Raw genomic sequence first — 21,940 nt, 5'->3', positions numbered from 1 at the left:
GTGGATTTGCCTAGAAAAAGCCTTTGTGTTTTTTGCCATCGGACCCTCATCATTGCAGGGACCACTTGGTAGATCTGCCTCCTAGAGTCATGGTCCTCATGGACAAATTCCCCCAGCCCAGACTGGTCCCCTGTGCTTTCTTCATGCCCTTGGCTCCCAGTGGCATTGGTGCACCAAGGTGTTGTCCCCGGGGCTCTGCAGAGTCACCTCCCAGCACATCCCGCTCCCCAGAAGGCAAGCCGGTGACTGCAGGGACCAGAAACAGCTGTCTAAAGCTGCCAGTGCTGCCAGGCTGATGGCAAAGGAATTGCATCAAATAAGGGAAATTGCCTCCTTGACATGTGTTTTTAAAATGGCCTGTGATGTTACAGGGTAAGTTGCAGGCTTGTAGGTCATTAGTTCAGGGGATATGAAAAAATAGTATCTGAAGATAGACTTTTAAAGGATTCACTTTAAATAGCTTATTCTGTGACAATGAAAAAACATCAAACTGAAATTATTGCAGAGCACTGATTCCCGTCTCTTTCACTCTGCAGAAGTGTCAGTGTACAAGATGGAAACTCAAGCCCACTGGGACAGTAAATATTTTGGATATGTGTTTTTTGCAAGATGGAAGAAAACAAAGCAGCTGCCAACAAGGTTTCATCCTGCTCTGAGTCCCATGGCAACACCACCAGCGAAGAGGGAAGATGAGTTCGGCCCATTGCTTGGCAGTACCTTGCAAAGTATACATGGAGGTATCAGTCATCTGCTTGGTCTAAATACTAAAGAAATGTAGCTGCCTTTTGTATGGTCCACCTTATATATTTTTTGACTTTCTTTCTTGTTTTCCTTTTAAATTTAAAAGGAACTTTGATTTTGTTATAGTTTGCATTCAATATTTGTCTTCCATTAAGATGGTATTGATATAATTTGGCATGCATGTTGTTCCAAAGTCACTGAAAACAGTGGTAAAGAGCACTGAAAAACATTATTTGCCGTGGATCTGAAAATTTATAAACATTAATATATTTGTTTAAAATAAGAAAATGAATAAGCAGGACACATTTTGTTGCACAGTTCTGAAATTGGGCTCTTGTCTAAAGTTGATGTAAAAAATAAATGAGTTTTAAGCCATGTAAAGTTTAAACTATCCAGCATCTTTGTAACTGATTCCATGTCAAGTGCATACAGAATGTAGTGATTGTGATAAGGAGGTTTTCACATCCATTTCTACCAGTAGTAACCCAAGACGCAGAGGGGGGTGAAGAACAAGGGTCATATTTATAATCTGGAATACTGCAAAATGTATCTCTTCAAGTTTTCAGCTGAACTGAGATATTTATCTTAACAAGATCTAATTAGACCTAATTTCCATAGCATATAAATTATTTTCCTCATTAGAGTAGCTAATGCCATGTTCAGATATCATGGCAATCAAGCTTGCGATTTCTGGAAAAACTGGTTAGAAGGCTTAGTATTAAGTGTGTTTCCAACTGTGAAATTTATCCTTCTGAGCAATGCCTCCCAGTTTACTCACTTTGTTCCAGGATTCTCTGCAGCATATGGCCACTGGAACCCATTAAATAACACAAAGTAAGACAGGCAGCGATGAGTCAAAAATAGCTGCACTAGTGAATCGCCTTTCAAAATTCTGTCTCTAACAAAAAAAATAATGAAGAATAAGACATGCAATTAGAAGAAATTAAGGTCAATTTTCAAGCCGGGTTGCCTACATGGTGGTTTCGAAATCCACGTTAGGCACCTCAAATAAAAGCAGTCTGATTGAACACCTGCAGCTCTTGGCAATGCACTCGTGCATGTAAGGCAGCCAGGCAATTCTTGCACTCAGAGTCTCTACCTCTTGATTTGATTTTCTCCAGTTCCTAAACCTCCTAAAACTCTGGGTCCTAATCACTAGGTTTAACATGTTTCTTTTTCCTGCTAAGGAAGATACCCTGTGCTTCCAGTGCAGGGCCATATGTGTGCCATATACTTGTTGGACAAGTCCCATTCGCTCAGCATGAGAGTGAAGGCACTTTTTCCATTACAGGAGCTTGTCGCATTGTATTTGGCCAAATGTGTTGTCACAATATACTTGGATTCCTTGCATCCAGACTGAGTCATCTAAAAGTTTGGTATCTGCTCTAAGGTTTTTTCTAGAGGTTTTATTATAGAGATCAGTATATCTGGAAGGAGATTTACCTTCTAGAGTGGCTGCCTGAGGCACTGAGATTATTTGTTCTTTGGAGGCGCCCAGCTCCCTTAGCTGAAGCACCTTCTTCCTAGAGAGCTACAACAGACAAGCTGAATCTCACCTCAGTGTTTTTGGGGCTGGTGTCTCTTATCCCAGATGAGATGCACAGCATTTTGCTAATATGGAAGGCTGAGGTAGAGACCTCTGCTGCTGTAAAAATGTTACACTAGCAGTGGATCTGAGCTCAATGTATGGTTATACTAACATGATGCATGGCTGAGGGCAGCTTCCATTCACAGCTACACCCTAACTAGACATTTATTTATTTCCTCTCATTTAAAATACGTCCAGTGCTCTGAATGGGTGCACCTTGAATGAGGCACAGGAAACAAGCAAGTTTCTAATAAATGGAATTCTTTGCTTGATGCATTTTCATAGAGTCACATAATGGTTTTGAAGCTTTGTAGCTATTATTATTTGGTTACATTTGTATCCAACTCCCTTCACTTACAAATAAAAAGATGCTTCATCTGGCCATCCAAATAATATATTCAAACAAAATATCCCAGGAAATAAACAACTGTGCTCTTCTGACCTGTGTTATGAACAATAAAAAGTTAAGAGTCCAGAGAATGTACATACTGTGTCTGTCCCCTTATACCTAAGCATGTCTAAGAATTTAATGGGCATATTCAGGTACTGTGCAGATAGGAATCCAGCCACATTTCTCCTAACTGATTTGAAATTACATGGACAGTAATGGTGCCAGAAGACAATTTAGTTTGCTCTTTCATACTGAGCTGAAGTTGTTTGGTTTTCTTAAAAGAAATAAAACTGATAATTGTCACTACAGTAAGTAAATATGTCTGAATACATGCAGAAAGCTGATCTATTGGGTAAGAAGGTTACAGAATCTCATTTTGTGGTCCATCTGCTCCCTCTTTACTTCCCAAGCCAACAGACACTAATCTGGGATGAAGAAACTGACAGGACATGGGGGAGGAGTAGACAGTCATGATTTCTGCATGTTTCAGCTTTTTGATATATGTGCTCATGCCATTGTAATATAATAGAAGGAAAATAACGCAGTGGAGTCAAGAGGACAATTCAAACAATTATGCATTGCAGCAGCATTTTACTGTTCAAGACTTTCTCACATATTTTACCACTGAGATCTGAGCACTCAAAATTAATGTCCAAAGGGAAAAACATGCATTGCTGGAAAAGATTGTTAAGCAGATCATAAGCTGAAATAAACAGTAAAATAATCAGATTGAGTTAAGAAAAGTGTCCAGTGTACTCCTGCTGGATTTTTTTCTTAATTTGCATCTATGTTGATGGTCTTGGAGAAAATGTGAACATCACCCTAGTAAAAATTTCTAGTGGCTGTAACATGAAATAAAATCAAAAGTGGTTCAAGAGGATGAGAATTAAATAAAGACGAGATAAGGATAAAAACAAAATTCAAAGCCGCAGACCATGAGTGGAAAGACAAAGCCAAAGTGGCAGTGTGGCTAATGAGGGATGAGAATGAGAGAGGAATGTGCTACATGACTGTGCAGTAATCAAGAAAAGGGCCAATGGAGGTGTATCATGTCACGTCCATCTCTGCACAGCTCAGCAACAACAGCACTGCCAGTTTTTGCTTCTAATTCTGGTCACTTTGTCATCAGAAAGACCATATGAATAGAAATAACTTTCTATGGAAGCAAGAAGGAGAAAAGTAAAAAAAAAAAAATTAAAAGAGACAAATATATATTGTTTGGTTTAACTACAATCAAGACACAAGGCATGTGCAAATAATTTAAGCATATGAACACTTCATTAAAAGTGGTAAGTTCTTGAACATAATAAAAGAGAAGCATCACTAGCATTTTGGATAAGTACTGTGAAGAAGTTACAAAAAACCAAAGCTGTTGTCAGCGGGGAAGCATACCTAATGATTAAAGCACCTAATCCAAGATTTAAAAATAATTTCGACCACATGATGGGAAGCATTGATGCAACATAAGGTCCCTCTGCCAGGTGAAGGCTGTTCAAAATTTCTAAAAGGGTAACTTTGGCCCAGATCAGAGTCTGTGGGTGTGAACAAAAATGACTGTACTTCCCTCAGCTAACCATGGATTTCTCATGGATTCTTTCTTATTCCCTTTCCATTCCCACCCCTCCAAAGCCACCTGGCTGTCCCTTGGATGTGGTTACGCTCCCTTATGTGCAGGGCCATGATGATTCATGAGGAGAGTGGCTTAACTTTGATGCTTTGTTTTCCACTACAGAATACCTGAACTGACTGAATTCCTCTTAAGACCACACCAAGAAGTAGCAGAGTGCTGCCAATCACCAGTGTCGTGTCTCAACTGGTGCCTCCAACCATACATCAGGATTTGGTCATGGCACTGAATGCACTGGGGTTGTGAAGGCAGCAGCCATGCAGAGGCAACCAGGGGGAGCTCAGGACATAGCCATGCACATGTCACGTGGATACTTCAGGGCACTGGAGCAGTAGGCAGTCAAGGGAAAGCTTTGAGCTAAACCTATGACATGGTCAAGGGCAATGAGAGAAATTCAAGGTCAGCCATACAAGAAACTTGCCTGTATCCAAAGAAGGACACAGACAACTATAAATGCAACAGGAGGTTCCCTGGAGAAGCCATCAGCCTTTGACTAAGGACAGCTCAGTTCCATCCGTAAGAGGTTAATGACCACACCATAGATGGAGAAGAGATGACTAGAGGGAACCTCTTTGAAGATTTGTTTTCCAAAGATAGCCAGAAGTTGGCTTCACTTCTATGTCCCTTGGAGTGAAAGCAATGTTTGGAGGGTCTTTGTTTCATGTTTTTTTTCTGAGCATGCTGCCAAGCACTGGGCAAAAGGCTAACTTTTTGCAACTCCACTCTCTCTCACACACATATACATACCTATATAGCTGCCTCAGTCTTGCATGTCCCAAACAGTCCTGGCCCCGACATAGGGCCTAAACTTTCCATGGCCTAAGGACTTTCCCTTTATGGGCTTGCTCTCACTACGATTAAGGGCTATGAATGACATGATATTGATTTTGTGAGAGCCAAGGATTTTACACAGCAAAGCCTATACATAATTACAGATCTTCCTCTGAACTTCATCTAATGCATCAGGATTTATAACAATCAAACGTGAATTTGAGATAACGAAAGAGATTCCCAGCACAGCAAGCTTTTCCAGACAAACCTGCCCAGAACTCTTCTCTCATGGTTTAATGTACTGCAGGCACAGTATGCAATCATGAAATAAGGATATGCTTGGCATGAGCCAAGATGCTCATTCGTCAGCCTAGAATAGCATGGACCCAGGTCACATCCTCCGGTCTGTGTGACACCTTCAAATGGTCAGAGTCATCACCAAAAAGTCAATCTAAGCCCTTTCTCCTCACTTTCTTGTATCTTGGAAGCTGGTCTTGATGCATTCATCTTTCACAGAGGCTGTCAAAAATTCTCTGTTTCCAGGAGTAACAAGAAAAAACTTTCTCCTTCTACCTACACTGGATCAGGGATCCTTGGAGCGGCAGGCCCTTTGTAATTAACAGTCCTTGACTGGATTACTTCATGAATATACTCTGCTGCTTTTTGACTGATGTTCATTTCCACACTATCAAAAGGAAAATGAGTCTAACTAGTCATTGTGTGAAACAGAGCTGCTTTTCGATTTGCTTGGAACATACCACTTGATAATTTTTCCTGTTTGAAGCATCTTGGCATCCGCAGACAAAGGCAGACAACTCAAGGACACAGCTGGTCCTACAGGCTCTAGAGAAACCCTGGGAACAAAACCAGGGCTGCAGAGTTGAGAGAAGACTCCACAGAGTGAACGTGCAAAATCAGACTTGGCAGAGAAAGCCACCATAAGCATGGAGCACAGCCAGGCTTCAGTGAGTGCCTCAGTGGAAAATGTAAGGATCTTTGTCCAGAACATAACTAGCAGAGGTCAGCTAATGAATAATACAGTAACAACACTTTCTCTTCCTCTAAATCCCATGTCCAGCCTTTAGATCCCATCTCTTGATGCAGCTGGAAAACCAATGCAAGCAAAGAATACTTTGACAACTCATGTGTCTATCACCTGTGGCAAGAGAGGGCCAACAGCTCTGCTGGCTTTCACTTCGCAGCCCCAAATGTTTGGTAGTGAAGCAGAGAAGGCTATGCAATCACCAGCTTCCAGGTGGCCATGGCAGTGGTTTTGTTCCCTCTGCAAGGGAGTTCTTAAGCTGTGAATGTGGTCCTTCTCATCCTACAGCACTTGCATTGCTGCTAAGTCCTCACTGCTGCTGTTGGACCCCCTGCCTCTCCCCTTCCTGCAGGACAGACACTGGAGTGCTCTGTAATTCCAGATCCTCCTGCAGTCTGGCTCTCCCAGTGCAGGGTCTAGATGGCACAGGAGATGGTACTCATGGCTGGAGACTCCACACACAGCTCTGATCCCCTTTATAGGGTCTTTGTTGTCTCCCAGCACGTGCTCCTGTATTGTGCAAACTGCTGAAAATCAAACAGCATCCCGGAAATGGCAGTTTCTGTGGTAGATTATCTGATGTGGTGGCCAGTGACCCACACTGCAGGGGGTGGGCCAGCCAAATGCAACGGGGCAGGGGATGCTGTGCACCAGACCTATATCCAACACTGGCAAAAACCTGTCCCATGTGCCCTGCCCTGCCCTGCTCAGTGGAGGTACCTGATCTGGGGCTGCATCAGACTCAGCAGTGCATCAGATCATGCAGCACCAGCCTGGGACTTACTGGTTTGGGAAGGAGCTGACTACTGGAGTGGTGAGACTTGACACGTGGCTTGCAAATGGAAAGGAACTAAACCTCTGTTATCTGCTTCTACTTGATTCACTGCAAATTCCTTTCTGGGGAAGTTAAAAAAAAAAAAGTCTTCTTCTAGACTTAAGATCTGGGTTTGGAGCTCATTAAATACTTCAGTCCTTATAAGGACTTAAAGTCTAAACAAAACCAAAAGCTCTGGAGAAATTAGTATTCTATGTCTGCACACCCACCTTGGGATCCCATTTTTTTATATACCCAAATATTAGGTGAAATCACAATTTGTGGCTCTTCTTCTACCTTCACTCAGCCACTTGCTACTGCACACCTTGGTTCAAATTCAAGTATCTGTCCTGAAAACAGGATCCACAATTTCTAAAACACAGGCAAGTCAAAGCACTGTAAGGATTTACTGCTCATGTTAAATTACCAGATGCAGTAACGTCTTAAGAAGGGAGCAAGGCCAGCCAAAATTACATAGGTTGAAGGAGCTAAGTAATCCATCCCAACTGAGCAGACCTAGAAGGAACTGCTATCAACCATACATGTAAGAGAAAACACTTGTTGTAAAACGCACCCTGAACACAGTTGTAAACAGAATTAACATGAAAATGTGGATGTTTGGATGAACGAATTAAAAGCAACGGCAATTTTGATTGGTTCATAAAATATGCAGTTAATTTTTTTCTGCAGATAAATCAAACACACCACTTGTAAAGGATAACCCAATTCACCCTGTATGCTTTAGGTCTGATATATTTAGCAAAAGCCAAATTTAAGAGATTTAAATGAACCTTTGCACAAGTGTCGGAGAAGAACCCAGCCCCCTTGACTCCAGACCATGCAGGGGCTAATACTGTCCTCTGTCTGGCACCAGACTCCCGCTCTTCCCACCAAAATAACATTTTCTTACTAATGTCTCTTTCTCCGAAAGGTGTAAATGGGCCCTTGTTTGAGCTCATCACAGATTCAGCTACATTCTTTTATCTCCAGTAATCTGGAGATTTTTTTTCCCTGCAGATAGTTTCTGTGTTCCACTCACTGCTATTTGCTAGAGAAAGACTCTTGGGCTTTTTGCCCTTTGTATTTCCTCTCTTCTTTCATGTGGAGAAGACTGCCAACGTGGGATTTGCAAACTGCTGCCAATATGGGATTTGTGCTGCTGCGGCTGCCAATCTTTAATTTAGCATATGTATAAAGCTAATTTTTGGACACGACGCTAGTGCCTGGCATCTCTGCAGGAGTCAGCCAGGTTGTAATGTTTGTATTGTACTGCACTATAAAAAACAATAAAAAGAAAATATAAAGGAAAAAGCCTTTTATCTCTAGCTTTATAGCTACAGCTATGGTCTAAATACTTGTATTCTCCCTCTGCATCTAAAATTTGGTTCCTCTTTTCTGTGCCATAGCCCTTTCTTTTAGATTTGCAGTTTGTGTTGCCTGTAGTAGGAGCCAACGATAGGCTCCTGCTCCCTACTGAGAATATCTTCATATTAAAATGTATAAATTCAACTCTTTAGAGGGAGAAAAAAGGACTAGTTTCCCTTCAATTATATTTAAAATACACAGTCACATGCACTAAGAAATATTTTCTCTTTAAAAAAAATTTGTAATACAGAGAATCAGAGAAAAAAAAATTAATCATTCAGGAAACATCTTTCTTATGGAAAACATAAGCTTGACTACCCTTCCTTGGCAAGGACATCTACTGTTTGGGAGGATGTTCCTGCAGCGAATTCTCTAAAATACGGCGGTGCCATTCTGGCCACTCAGTGGGAGTGTGAGTGAGACGAACTCCAGCTCCAGAAGCCCCCATTTGGAGGACCCCATGCAGTTCCAGTGAGCCCCTTGGTTAGGCCTGGAAGCAGGAAAAGGGAAAAGCTTCTGGGGAAGCCATGGCTGCAGAATGGGCAGAGGGAAGCGGCTTTATGCTGCCCCATGATGGTGGCTGTAGCAGGACAAAGGCTGTAATAGAACCACAGTTCCCAGTGGTCCTAGATGGATTTATAGGAAGACATGGATTCATAGGAAGAGCCTTCAGTGACTGTTCACAGTTCTTCTTTATGAAGAGGATTTCCTAAACCTTTACCTAAACCTATTCCAGCCTTTATACTTTAAGGATGGGTATTCACCAGAAGAAGTGTGGCATGAAGGAAATGCCACTGAATGGGCTGTGGTTTGGAAAAGCCTGGCAGACCACAAAGAGCAGCAAACTGAGCTAGTGACTTAAAGTAGACCCACTGACTGCATACAATCTGAGCATCTTTCCCCAAATGCATGAGAAAAGATCATCAGACAAACACAGAGAAATATGCGGATTTTGTAAATTTGCTTTGTGCAAATATTTAGTATACCCGGGGGCTGCAGAATCTATTTTGATTTTTTTTTTTGTTATCGACCGAGATTCTTGCAATTTCTTTTTCCACTATAGGTATCAGATGAAGGACGAGGAAATTGCTCTATCCTGGCATCACTTTTTCATTTTAATTATTGTGATTTAAATTACCCCATCTACGGAAGTCCACAATATAGCTTTGACTACCCAGTAACAGAGGGTAGTTTTTCCGCACGGCTAGACTGGTATTTTCTAAGAAGGAGATCTGCTAGCTTGCCTACTTTCACAGCAGCAGTGCCATGGGCCGTAATGAGACAGGATTATTGTTGCAACTGCTCTTGAAGGCCTCTTTCCCCAGGCAGCCAAAGAATGACTGAGTCATGCAGGTGATGCCTTCGCTGTAATGAGATGGACAAAACTCTGAAAACCACATCCAGAACAATCCCCCACATACTCATGCCTCTGGAGGAGGGTATAGAGAGGGGGTGAGAACGAAACCACTGATACTGGGAAAAAAACCAAATAAAAACTATTTATTTTAAATAAATAAATAAAGGCAAGGGGGTTCTAATGCCAATATGCCCTGCACAGTCATGCAGAAAAAACCAGAGTTTGATTTCTAATCCCAGCCTCTTGTTCTCTGGCTGGCAGGAAGCACGCATGGGGTGGAAGGAGGTGCCGTGCATCACTCAGCAGCAGCCCCTCTGGCTGCCTAATGAAAGGGGTTGACAGACTCTTATGGGAGACCCATCCAGCCTGCCTTGGCTGGAGGATGATGGCCTTGGCACAGAGCACCGCACCACAGGAGGGGATTTTTCCCGGCTTTATAAACTACATCCTTGAGGCCCTGTGTCACTGCCAACTTCTTCTGCCCAGCGCAGAACTGTCTAGGACTCCCTCTGGGGCTCATCCGCCAGTTGGAGAAGCCGTTATTGAGAAACACAGGATACCCTCTCGCAGAGTGCACTGAGCTGGACCACCCTCGCTGACCTTCCTGCACCTGCTGGCAGGGAGACTGAGCATCGGGACTGGGAACAGCCACAAGAATACTACCATTGATAGAAGCAGAAATGTAAAGCAATTATTTATCTTGTGCTAGGAGTATGCAAGGTGGTGATTGTGCAGAGCCCTCTCTAAGTTAGAAATCGGCTCTATTCCCAGAGCACTGGTGCATCAAGGAAACTCTACTGACAGGCGCCTCAGAAATACGGAAAGGATTAGCACTCTGAATGCCAGGATGGTGTCACCAGTGTTGTGCTCACGTTAGCAGCCATGCTCTGACTCCCCCACCCTCTTCTGTCATGGGGGCAGCAGAAGGAAATGCTGTTATCTTTTCAGAGTCAAGCATTGACATCGACAGACACAACACAAATACTATTTTATAGATCTCCATGAAGCTTCAGGATTACAACGCAAACGTTAACTTCCAGTCTTCCAAGGAGGGGTATTTTTGCACTTTTGCCTTGCTTTTCAAACTCCTGTACTGGGCAGCAGCCTGGGAGCACTGGTGACTGCTCTGGGGAGCAGTTCCTGGCAACTAAGGTCTCCTTTCCATCATGAGTACCTGCTGTGGTTTGGATCAGTCATTTCATTTCACAGCACATGGGGCTGCCCTCTGCTATGTGCCAGTTGCATCTGAAGCAAAGCAAGCAGTTAAGGATACTTCAGGCCTGTCTACCAGGATAAAACTCACCACAGGTTTGTTTCACTTATGTCTGGCCCTTCTGTTCTGATTAAATCCCATGACTTACTAGGCTTGCCTGATGCAGGCAGAGCCTGGGCACCCTGTTTTCCCTAACAAGGTGTCACACAAGCCCATGCAAGTACTGCTCATTCCCAAGACAAAGATTTTACCCCCAGACTGCAAGCACTGGCCGCTGTCTGCGTCTGACCAACCAGTTGTGACTCTGCTAAACCTGCCAGAAAAGGGGCTGCTACCAAGTATTGTTTCTGTCAGAGAGTTGCAATTTTTGGCAGTGCCAGCCAGGAACAAATCTGAACCGAGGGGAAAGTACTTAAACTGCATACTGCACCATGAAACCTGTTCAGAAGCCTACACAAAACCCAATCCAACCCAAACAACAATAAAGAGCTTTTTGGGAGGTCTTGGTATGACCTCATCATTGACCTGCTGATTCATCATTCAGTTAGGCAAAGGATTCATATGACACTAGTCTTCCCCAATCATGTGAGAAGGGTACCAAATAAAATGGACTCACTGGTGTGAAACATGAAATTATCCTCCCACATTTCATCTGTCAATTATTTCACATCAGCAGTCAAGGAAAACAGATGTAATGAACCCACTAAACCCAATTCCCTTGCTAAATATATTGGGGGAAGATCAGCAATGGTTGGATTTACACATAATGTGAACTGAGTTCACTGGCCTGTTTTCCATGTTGGGCCACACCAGCCCAGCTGTACCCCACACCTTTGAGGGTCCAGGCAGCTGCCTGCTCCCAATACGTGACCCCTCACTGTACCATACCACATCCAAAGGCAACTCAGAATAGAAGTGCAATGCCTTGACGTCACTCACTTGATAACCTGGGCATCTACCTCTCCCAGGGTACCAGTGCTCAAAAACCTATCTGTGCAGGAAAATAAAATAAGGACAATAAAATATCCAGGATAGGAGAAAATCACCACTGTGTCCAAGGTAGATCACAATGAACAGTGAAAGTGAGGACACTTCAAAAACACTGATGTTCCCCAAAACAATCCATATTTAAGAGACAGGTAGACACCCCACATTTTTCCATCGATTTTCTTCAAGTCTTTGCTCTTACCTTTGCCATCCTACCCACATCTCACTTCAGACTACCAAAGCCTAAACACCACTGACTGCATCTCAGTGTAAGAAATACCTTGGCAATTGCACAGGTGAGATTAATATCACTGCAGACTGCTATTCAAAAATGTGTTACTATGACTTAAGGGAGAAGAAAAAAGGGAATTTTTTGTTTCTCATAATATGCTACACACAACCATTACATCTTGAGCTTTTACATATAACCTTTGCTGACATAAATACTAGAAATGGATGCTATTTGGTCATTGGAGCACTGCTGAAGCACGGGCAGTCACACAAGAGTGACGTTTCCCACCTAATTGCACAAACACGCCAACAAACCGCGGCACCTCGGTGGTCTGGTTCCTCACTGATATTTCAGTTGTTCAGCTGCCACAGCCACAGACACAGCGAATTTTGAATTAAACACTACTGCTCGGTGATGCTGACACTCGCAGTCAAGCATATCTTGATGAAATTAGAGATGCAGAAAATATTTTTTGACAGAGTGCACAAGCAAAACAGTCAGAAGTGCAGCGAGTTCGGTGTGAATGGCTCGTGCAGAGAGAGAGACTGGGGAGATGTTGAAAATTGGACTCTCTGATTTTGGCAGGAAGAGGCGAATTTTATTAGCAATCTATGCCGCAAACATAACTTTCCGACTATTAACAGTTTTTAGTTGCCAAAAGAAAAACACCATTTCTAATTGCTTCTCAGCTCTTACATTTTATAATGGAAAAAGAAAAAAGGAGGAGGCAAGCAAACTTACATCTCCATTATGCAAAATATCAGACCAGTGGAGAATACAGCAGCATTCCAGTTCAACAAAATCTTCACAAATATAAACACTTTACAACCTTCTGCCCAAACCTGTAATTCCATGACAAATTAGCACACACATATCAAAAATGTACAGGAAAGTTTTGCAAAGTATCGTAGTCTATATAGGAATTGGTGAAATAAGATTGGTTATTCTTACTGTTGCTACCCCCTAGCATGCAGGGGGTAGCAAGAGTAAAGGTCCTAAAAGTCTAAGGCCATTTTGTTTCCTTGAAGAAACATGATTTTCCTTTGAAAATCGTGAGTTTACCAGAATGGAAATTTTAAATTAATGAAAGAGACAACAGGATTAATTCTGACCTTCAAACCCCACCTGTTTCCCTGTATTTCTTCCTAGTCTAAGAAGGAAAATACAGCCTTTCTGGCTCTGCAAGTACTGCTGTGATCCCTGAGCAGAGAAAATAGCTATAAAATGATACTTTAATTGTCTTTCACTTAGAGATTTGGATGGGCTAAACGAGACTTTTAAAGTAGCATGTCTAAACTTCATTGAAAAGATCCTCAGCTTTTTAGAAGGTCCTCAAAAGTTCACTAAGACACAGCTTGTGAAAATTAGTAGCTAGCTCCTTTGCAGACAAAGGCTGGCAAGCTCGACTGGGAAATACCCTTTAGTCAGAGCAGAGAGAGTAGCCCTTGGGGAAGGGCCCAGATGGACTTGGTTCCCATGGGCATCTACTTCGCCCAGACAGAAACACACAGCTTGCCACTGAAATCAAACCAGCTGTTCTCAACCACAAGGCTGTGTAGCTAATAATTGCAAAGGTGTCTTTACCCAGTGCTCTGAACATCCTAGCTAAGGTGACCACACATGTGAGCTTTCCAGCTGCATAAAAAACCATTGACTAGATGCTCTATGAGGTGAGTGGGGACATCTCTTGCCCTGCATTGCCAGAACATGGACAGCATATGTACTAGCTTGCACAGGACAGGGTCTTGAAAATGAAATACAAATTCTCCTACATGACCCTACTGGAGCATGGATGTTGGAGAGAAGATAATGGAGAGCTGAGCAGTGCCTGGTGTGCAATGGTTTGGAATCCATGCTGATGACAAAGCTAAAGGAGCAACACTATGTCTGGGCACAAGGCAGGAGGGATGTGTTCCACAACGAGCTCCCTGGACTACAGCATGCCAGCTAAAACACAGACTGCCGATAGCCACACTTTCTCATTTGTCTCTGTGGCTGGGCACAGCCAAGCATGTGTCACCCTGAGACCTCTTGGGGCTCTGGATGTTGCCTGCAGCACTGCTATGTGATAGCCTTAGGTCATGCTACTCTCTTTCTCCTCCATGAAATACTCCCAGACCAGAGGGGCCATGCATTTCAGGTGACACAGATGAGCAGGAAGCACCCCACAGTCATAGGAGCCCCTGGTAGGACCCAGCCACAAGGGCAGACCTGATGTTCCTGTGACCAGCCACACTCAGGCCTAGCTCAGCTCCCATGTGCAATCTGGGTCCCCAGAGTGACCACAGAGGAGCAAGGGGATAGTGAAACACAATCTTTCCTTCGTCCTTCTGTGAGACGGCAGAGTATGTCTGCATGTGTGTGCTTGCAGCTGGAAGCCAGGCCGGGGAGATGCAGCAACCATGACAGCCCGAGCACGACGTGCCCTGCCAGGCGCCCGCTGGGCTCTGCACCCACCCCTACTGCTCGCCCCCTCGCAGCGCAACAATTTACCCTTGAATAAATTAGCAATAATTGGAAATCCACTTCACTGGACCTTACGCAGCATGACTAATGTGACTCACTTTTTAGCTCTGTTCCTTTTGTGTGACTACTCAGCAAAGAGGGTGCCTTAGAAAAGAGAAGAACCAGTAAACTTTATGCTATGGAAAAAGAAATTACAGTCTCTGAAGAGTGATATAAAGGTTTAATGGATGCTTTGGATGCACAAGAAGCAAGTGTGCTAAGAGTATTGTGGGACACAATGCTCCTACTGATGGCTTTTTTTGCCTTTGTATCCTTGTCTTTAACTTTTAGATGGTGCATGTTAATTTTGGTGGCATGGGGGCAAGGCTCAGAGAAGTACATCTCTGCAACAAAGACAATACAAATCTACAAACACAAATAATTTTGAGGAAAAACTCCGACTTGTGCTATTTACTAGCAGTGTTGCAAGGGCTGGGTGGGCTGACAGCTATCTGAATCTCAGCCTTTGTCTTTGCTTAGATCTCTTATGAGAATGTGGTTAAGCCATTTAAATCCCTCCTTAATGGAAAAAAAAATAATATTAAAGGGTATTTAGAATGGTTAACACAGAGAAATTACAGCACAAAAATATAACATGCCAGAAATGTAACTTTTAAGAAGCAAAAGTGTAAACAGTGCTAATTCTGGAGTGTCACCTACATCCATTTTCTTTCATAACCCTATTCAAGCTCATTGTATCGAGCTAATTGCCAGGCTGTGTTTTTTCAAAAAAAATAAAATGAAGAGCGTTCAGCACATAAATGACTGTGTAAGCCCTGTAATATAGCACAGCTACAATATTCAAACAATTTGGCAAACTCTGAGCACTCACAATAACTTGCAACCTGGTATATGAAGTAAGAATCGTGAATTACAATACAGAATTTGCGACATAATCAGTGTGGGTTTATTAATGTTATACGCAAGTGCCATGTTTAAATATTTATATTTTGGTACCTGCCAACAGGTATTTTCCATTCTAGGGGGAGTACTTTTCTCTTGATTTATGCATGTAATTCCTACTACATGAAGCCCAGATATGCATGCAGAAGGAGAGAGAAATGCATCCCTGTAGCTATACTTTTTTCTAAGACATTAGTGAGACAAGTGTTTCACAATTTCTGTGCAGGATCCTTAAGCAGAAATTGTGGTGCATGAAACAATCCCAATTTCCAAGGAAAAAATTATACCCTTTCATTCTCATAGCAGCATGTAACTAAGGTTTAGATGAGTGAACAGATGCATGCAAAAATCAGCCATGAGAATGGAAAACATTCATTTTCACAATCTGCTAAATCTGCTAGGTATGCATGAAACGAAGCCAAAGAGATCTCCAGCAGAACGCAATGTCACAGTCTTGGCACAATGGGGAACTTTCTCAGATGCTGCTTGTGCCAGCACTGGCACTTTTACTGTACAGCTGTGTTAGAGATCACTGAAATACACTGGAATCTCAAAGAGTTAATAATACAACTGCTATTAAAACATATTCTCTCCACTTGACACTTTTTCATGAAATTAGATGTGATTTTTTCCTTATTATAGCAGCTACTCTTTTACAAGAACTAACAAGTTCAATAGTGAGATTTTCCAAGTGTGATTGTCTCTGCAACAATACAAGTCCCTTATCAAACCCTCTCAATGAAAAACTGGTGTTGTCTTCACAGCACTTACATGACCCTAGTTTAGTGACCTCATGCAATGCTGAAAAAAACCTCAAATTTTATACGATTTTTTAATATTACTGTTATTCTCAGCTAGAGAAGAAATGAACATATAATTAGACTGAGTAGATTAGATTGAACTAAAGAGCATAGTCAAATCTTCTCTTAAATAGTAGTTTCTCAGAAATAAGGCTTCTGACTTTTCAAGGGTGAATTACATGTCTTATTCTGTTGAAATGTAGATCTTATCAATTTAACTTCACAGCTGGTGCCTGGCCTTCAAAAGCCTGACTCTCTAGAGCCCAGAGAAAGCAACTGCACCACCCTTTTTCATTTTAGCATGTTAAAAACAAGGGCCATGGGCAAGAAACGATACATGGAAAAGAAGGAAGGGAGGAGACTCTTTCCTTGAGCGGCAGGCTTCGTCTGACAGCTCCTTTGTGCCTCCTCTTGGTGTGGGAGTCTCAGGTCCTCCCATTCTTAAAGAAGGTACCTTTAATGTCTTTTTCCCTAAATGCCATTACTTGGAAGCTCTTGGTTTTAGCAGCACCTTCAGGATGAAGACCTTTTTTGGAAGTGATAGGGAGAGGTTTTCTGCAGAGGTAGCATTTTTTTCTGGTCTCTTGACAGAATTCTTTCTTTTTGGAAATCTGGCTGCTTCACACAGAAGGGGAATTTCATAGCTTATCTTTTGGGATCTTGGATCAATTTTAATGGCAAAAAGCATTAAAGGAACTTGTCACATGGCTTCTGGAACCACATGGAGAGGCAAGGATGTCTCCACCCTCCAAGGCTGCCGCTCAAGCCCTTGCATATATATTTCTTGGCAAAACCCACATTTATATACTCACTCGATTTCCAGAACAGGGTGAAAACCAGATGCCCTTCTTTGCACCATGCAGCTTACTCCCTGGGATGTCTACATGAAAGATACTGTGATGATGGGGTTTATTTTAAGGAGGTGGTTGATTGGTAGCCTACAGTGTTGCCCTTTTCATGCCACACTCTGGAGGCAAAAAAAAAAAAAAAAACTATGAAAGGAGGTGCACTTGTGCCAAGGCACTCTATGAAGTATACCTTCCCTCTGATCTATGACCTGGAATCAGTCCCCAGAGGCAGGGAGGTAGATGCTGCCAGGACGGCCCTTGGACTGCTTACAAAACTCAGCTGGAGTCCTGACATGAGGAGGAGGAAAATGAAAGGAGTAGTTTAGAAAAAAATACTTTTGTTTAGGCCAGATCTGTGACCTGTAAAGCTGCCTCAAAAGGGATACACAGCCTCTATACTTCCTTCAGAGGCTCCATCAAAAGGAATGCCTGGAATCTGCAGCTCCGTGCAGTATAATGTTTCACTGAGTACTCCTTCCTCTTTGTTAAGCTCCAGAAGCGTGCATTACAATTTTGTACCTTCTTCAATGACTTGTCCTTTTCTGAGGTATCTCTCTTTCTTCCCATTTAAAAAATTTCCAGGGAAATTTCCACCAGAAGAATGGACAAATCATTTGTCTAAGTCAGATGTAACATCAGCATCCACTTCTCTGGCTTGTTCTATAATTGGCAATAATGATTTTTAACAGTGCTTTGGGGAATGAGTACTCTGTATTTAGGGAATCCAAGCAAAGACTGCAAGTTTTTCAATATTGTGATGAAAAGATGGTGCCTTTCCTACTGTGGTAAATGGAGTGCAAACCCATGCTTTGGGATGCTATGTCATGGGTTACAGAGATGCTTTCCCATAAGTGAAAAACATGTAATTCCCATTCAGTGACAGCCTGGTGCAGCCACTTGGGAAAAAAGTGACAACAAATAAAACCTGGAACTAGTTCGCTGTGGTTACTGCAAAGCAAGCTCTTTACTGAACGTGCTGTGAGGCTACCTTGGCAGGCCTATAGGTTGCTTCCACAAGACTGACAAATGCTGGGGAACCCATTTGCATGGTTCGATGAGTCCATAGGAGAGACGATGGTGTGCAACCTCGGCAAGCGTTGAAAGCACGAGTCAAGCAAACGTGTAAAGTGCCAAAAGGGAACCAGCAGAACATTACACTTGTATGAAATGGGAGTAATCTCATTACCAGAGGTGATAACCATTGCACCCCTGATGGAAATGCATAATTACTGAAAACAGCTAATCAACTGCAAGAGCAGCAGGGTAGCCAGAAGCTCCTATCTAAACCATCTACTGTGCTTAACCCAGTTGAGCTGCTCCTCCTCCTCCATCACCTTCTACAAAGGGATCAGTAAAACATGCTGCGCATACAGACCCTCACATGTGGGTCAGCCCAGCTGAGTGATACAGTGCTTTGAATTTTTACTTGCAAATAAAACATGTATCAGTGGAGTCTCCATCTTAATTCTACAAGATGCTCAAGCATGCCATACTTGCAGCTGTTCATTTCATAGCTACATCTGTAGATGAACAGAATTTGGAATAACAGCGTAACACCCGACTTCTGTTGAAAAAAAAGGTGACAGCAAGCTTCTTGCCTTTAATCTCTGACTTTGAAAAATCTTGCCTTTAATTTACTAACAATATATATGGCTATGGACAATAAGAGGTGGTAATTCTCAGGCTAATGGTAAGGTAAGTTGAACTGTTAACGGGATCTGAGGCCAGCTACAGGCATCCTCCAGTGTGTTTAATTAAAACAAGTCTGTCTACAGCAAAGGCAGTGGGGCCATGAACTTCCATGCTCCCTAGGTCCAGGTGACAAAAACTGAGGAGATCTGAGGGGTCTGTGGCCAGATACAGGATATACTGATTGTCAATGGCCAGATATGTCTATATTATGTGTATACAGCAATATATATTATACAGACATTGTGTGCCAATGCATGTTACTCTACAGAGGGAGCATGTGCAGCACTGGGAGCAGGACTTGCCTCAGGTGAGCACTGGTCAAGTTGTTACTTTCTGACTGTGCTAAACCGAATAACTAGCCACTCAGTTTATTTAACATGGTCAGAAAGTACATATACAAATGCATATACACACATATATGTAAATATGTGCATGCATACACATTGGGAACACTTGCTCAGCCTCACTGATGATGGCGCTGGTACTAACTGGCTGCTGGATTCAGCAGCTTCCAGCACACTGCTTTTTAATTTTTCTAATCCTTGCAGTCTCTCTCCAGGCACTTCCAACAAAGGGAGGAATTGGCTTGAATTGTTTATCGCACTGCAACAGGTGAGGGAAGAGTACAGAGGGAGGGAAAAATTAGCTGTTGGCAGTTTAAGTAAACGATATAATTTTCCAGTTACAACTAGAAAAGTGGTAAAAGCTGTATGAATTGTTTGAAGGTCTTTAAACAGGAAGAGCTGCTCATGGAGCTGGCAGGCTATTAGAAACATGTGTAAATGAAAATTTCCCAGGTAGTATAGCAACGGCAGCAGTTTCATGTCTGTTGAGGATCTGATTTCTTGATTATGTTAGTAAACTAGGAATAGAACCACACAGGGACACATACACTGTGATGCTTGAAAAAAAAAAAGCCATAGACCAAAATGTACAAGCTGTCCCTGGAGCACAGATATAAATCCAGGTCTGTGTTCTCTTAAGTTCATGTCCTGATCACTGAGCTAGAAAGTCAGCTTCAGGCCTAGATTTGGTCTGTGGCCCAGTTAATATCTGCTTATTTAAAGCAAGGTGGAGGATGTCTCTACCACATGGGTGTGTACATACAGATGGACCAGAGTTTTATTTAGCAAGCAGGGTGCTGCTGTCGTCACTCCAGATAAGGACAAATAGGCCTGTGCTCCTGGGCTTCCTGGACAAATTTTCTAACCACTAGGAAAATCATGCAATCACACGTCTAATTGAGGAAGGAAAGGGACCTCAGGAGACTACCTCATCCATCTGCCTCCTCAAAGCAGGGTAAACTACCACTCTATACCAGGCTCATAACGCCCTCACCCAGCCAGGGCTAGGATACCCCCATGGAGCAAGGACAGACCAGTGCTCTGGACAACCTCTTCCAGTGTCTGACCAGCTGCATGGGAAAGACTTTATTCCCTTTGTCTCCAGTCAGCATCTCTCTTCAGGCAGGCTGTGGTGGTTGATTCCAGCCGGCCTTTGACCTTCTTCATTCTGTGCTTACATGCCCAGGTAATATTTCTCTATTCCTCCTTGGTAGCCCAATCCTGCATTCATTTCCTGTATGCTTCCTTTTTGTGTTTGAGTTAAATCAAGAGTTCCCTGTTCAGCAAGCTGGCCTTCTGCCATGTCTGCCTGTTCTTCCACCCTTCAGATGATTTTTTTTTCATTTTGTGCAGATTGTCACTGAAGTCTGACTAGCCCTTATGAGCTCCCTTGCCTTCAAGGGAAGCTTAATGTGGCATTAGTTCTGTCTACCAGATGAAGTCTTGTGTCCTTGCCTTCCTCACTGCCTTCAGGATCATAAACTCCAACATCTGACAGCTCCTGCAGTCAAAACTGCTATTGACTGACAGTTCATTTTCATTCAGGATTCCAGCAAAGCATCTCCCCTAGTTAGTTGCTCAGCATTTGCACCAAAAATTTGTCTTCCTTGCATTCCAGAAATCTGGATTTCTTGTGACCCATCACGTGCTACTCTCAGTAGATTCCAGCATGGTTGAAGTTCTCCATGAGAGTCAGAAAGAGTTTGAAATACTTCCTTCAGTTGTTTAAAGAAATATTTGTCCACAGTCTCTCCTTGATCAGTCACCATCAAGACATTCCCATGTTCTGGCTTCCCCTCTGACCCTGATCCATCAGCTTTCAGTAAGCCTTTTACCCATGCCATCATGGACATGACTATTATTTCCTCTTTCCTATCCTAGCCATTTTCTAAATAAAAAGGCCATGGCTTATGTGCTTTGCATGTGTCTCTTGTCAGAGTCTGCTAGGCAAATTTCGATTGCTTAAGGGCCTCAGACAGAAGATACATATCTGATAACCTTGGCATGAAAGAGATAACAAGCTACCAGAAGAGGACAGAAACATTGTTGAGTAGGCACAAAAGCAGACTTTCAAGCACTTAAGAGCGCATTCAGGGATTACCAGTGTGGCTGGGAATAGCACTCTTGAATGCATGTGTCTAAAGTCAACTCAAGGTAACTATATCATGTTCCAGTGCTAAGGATGCTTCAGAATACCTGAAACTGTGCAGCTGTATGATGAAGTAAGAACAAAGTCTATTGTTCACTATATCTATTGATTCTAGCTGGGTAAAGAAGAAGACAGGACAGAACAAGCTTCAGTCATGATTTCATGATAATTACTCAGCACTGGTGAAGCAGCTCCTGAAATACAATCTCTAGCTTTGGCCACTTACTTCAGGAGAGGTGTTGAAAGACTGTGGAGGGCAGTCAAGATGTGAGAAAGCTTTTGACACTGCTGCATAAAGCAACTTCAAGGGAAATGTGCTAATGTGACAAATGATCCCAAATGGAAGTTCTAGTTAGCCCTGCCAGATACATTCACCAGTAAAACACAAAAAAGCCACAATTCTATAAATGCTCTGCTTGACTCAAGGAATTGGGTTTGATAGCCATGGGAGATTTACTACACATACAAAGTTTACTAAGCACTTGTGGAGTTCAGGGTGTAAGAAAGCCACTTGTCTGGCTGATAAAGTGGGAACTTCCTGTGTGTAACTTGCCCATTTAAAAGGTAGTAC

At 42.7% G+C, this 21,940-nt stretch overlaps 1 protein-coding gene and 1 long non-coding RNA gene across 2 annotated transcripts in view; one reads left to right on the top strand and one right to left on the bottom strand.

Annotated features, from left to right (window-relative positions):
- LOC116439962 overlaps positions 1-8,278 on the top strand; it is a 79,726-nt gene extending 71,448 nt beyond the window's left edge. The window contains exons 3-4 of the long non-coding RNA XR_004238351.1: positions 537-737; positions 4,453-8,278. This is a non-coding gene — a long non-coding RNA (uncharacterized LOC116439962). The remainder of the gene's footprint in view (positions 1-536; positions 738-4,452) is intronic.
- Positions 1-21,940, bottom strand: part of CLYBL (citrate lyase beta like) — a 168,521-nt gene that overhangs the window by 44,912 nt on the left and 101,669 nt on the right. The gene's annotated exons all lie outside the window — the stretch shown is intronic.

Source organism: Corvus moneduloides, chromosome 2, assembly GCF_009650955.1.
Source record: "Corvus moneduloides isolate bCorMon1 chromosome 2, bCorMon1.pri, whole genome shotgun sequence".
Classification (NCBI taxonomy): Eukaryota; Metazoa; Chordata; class Aves; order Passeriformes; family Corvidae; genus Corvus; species Corvus moneduloides.
The sequence above is the reverse complement of the archived record's forward strand: the minus strand, read 5'-3'. Positions and strand labels throughout refer to the sequence as shown.